The 1,936-nt window shown below is 39.2% G+C and overlaps 1 non-coding gene across 1 annotated transcript; it reads right to left on the bottom strand.

Annotated features, from left to right (window-relative positions):
* Nucleotides 1–1,380: 1,380 nt before the first annotated feature.
* Nucleotides 1,381–1,488, bottom strand: LOC142166633 (small nucleolar RNA R71). Its single transcript, XR_012697036.1, has one exon. It is a non-coding gene; the product is annotated as a small nucleolar RNA R71 (small nucleolar RNA).
* Nucleotides 1,489–1,936: the final 448 nt, after the last annotated feature.

Raw genomic sequence — 1,936 nt, 5'->3', positions numbered from 1 at the left:
ATTTTCTTTTTATGTTAATATAGATTTGCCATAGTATTTTCTCTATTTGTTCAACTATATTATTATTGCTGTTGATTGAAGGGCCCTCAATCGACCGTGCCTATTTAATGTGCATTACTCGAGAGGGAGTGCATATTTAGGTAGTTGTTGAACAACATCACTCCTAACGTATATGAGGGATCAATATGAAGGGTTTAAAGGTGGGATTAGAGATAACAAAATCTTGGTGCGATATGAGTGAGCTGTACTTAAGGTCAACTAGCGTAATTCGGGAGAATATGTCTAGTATATTGGGTAATTACTTGGGAGAGAGTTACGACAGTCAGAGTGCTCATGAGACTTAGGCAAATTTATAGAAAACGTAGCGGAAAGGATTCCGACATTAGGGAAAATCATAACCTTAGATCATTCCAATTCTTGCCTACAACCCATTCGTAGTTAGTTATTATTTATTGCATTTTCATTACGTAATATTTAGTTAGTAAACATCCAACTCGTTACTTAAATATTTCAGAAGATTGATTGCGTGAATTTGTGTGAATCTAGTAACTGTGCTTAATAGGTTAATTTCCTGTGGGATTCGACTCCGGACTTATTAACCGGAATATATTTGCAACGACCGCTTAGTCCTTTTTATAAGACATAGTTGGGCGTGATCAAATTTTGGTGCCGTTGATGGGGAATTAATGGTGTTATTAATTGCAGCTAAAAGAAGTGCTAGAATTCTTAGTGTAGTCAATTTTCTTCAATTTAAACTAAATATATTGAAATCCTAACGTTTGTAGTCTTGGGTATTATAGGTGGATGCCTAGAAACTCCTCAAGAACTGGTGAGTTGTTCGAAGCATTATCAGATCCTGAGAAAGTTTTGAAGGCATTGAATCGTGCAAACAAGAAGGGCAAACAACAATAGAACTCAACAGAACAAATCGAACCAGACATGGGAGACAAAGTAAACAACAGAAACAATGGGAATGACCCGAGCAATCAGGGTGTGATGCCTCTTGTGCGAGAAGCAGCGTTGTACGATTGGGCACAACCCACTATCGACAACCTGACAATCGCAATTACAGTCCCTCAGATACAAGCAAAATCATTTCAAATCACAAACAACATGCTACATTTGTTGCAGAACAAGGGACTGTTCTCAGGGTCATACATTGAAGATCTTCAGCAGCATCTGAAGAATTTCCTGTCGATATGTGTCACGCAATGGCAACCTAATATGACACCGAAAGCAATAAAGCTGTTGTTGTTTCCATTCCCAGTGACGGGAGAGGCTCAGACTTGGCTTAATTCACTCCCCATAAACTCCATCACTACTTGGGAGGAATTAGTCAAGCAGTTTGTGAACAAGTTCTACCCACCCAATAAGACTGCTAAACAAATTGATGAGATATTGAGCTTCAAGCAGAAAACCAACCGAAACATTACAAGATACGTGGGAGAGGTTCAAGGGTATGATGGTTAAGTGTCCACATCATGACATTCTAGAGCAGATATTGGGGCAAAGGTTTTACATGTGATTTGTAGATAGCTTAAAGGCCAATTGATGCTTCAGCAGGTGGAGCATTTCTGAGCAAAACATTCAGAGAAAGAAAGATTCTACTTGACAAGATAGCCCAAAACTCAGGATGGATGACAAGAGACTCTACAATCACTCCTGTAGTTCATTCAGTGGCTTTGGATCCAAATAATTCCATAGCTTAAAATATGGCCACTCTAATGACGCAAATGAGTATCCTCACCAAAAAGATAGATGAATCAGGCAAGAAGCAGCATGTACACAATGGCGGCTTATGTACACCATGCATTAACCAACTATATGTTTGCTAGTGGAGTGCGGAAGGTGACAACCAGCAATATCAGGAAGATATGAACTATGTGGCCAACTATATTGGACAGAGGCAAGGTGGTCAGAATTGGGGACAACAGAA

The sequence above is a fragment of the Nicotiana tabacum genome, chromosome 11 (genome assembly GCF_000715075.1).
Source record: "Nicotiana tabacum cultivar K326 chromosome 11, ASM71507v2, whole genome shotgun sequence".
Taxonomy (NCBI): Eukaryota; Viridiplantae; Streptophyta; class Magnoliopsida; order Solanales; family Solanaceae; genus Nicotiana; species Nicotiana tabacum.
This window is presented reverse-complemented; position numbering and strand designations above follow the sequence as displayed.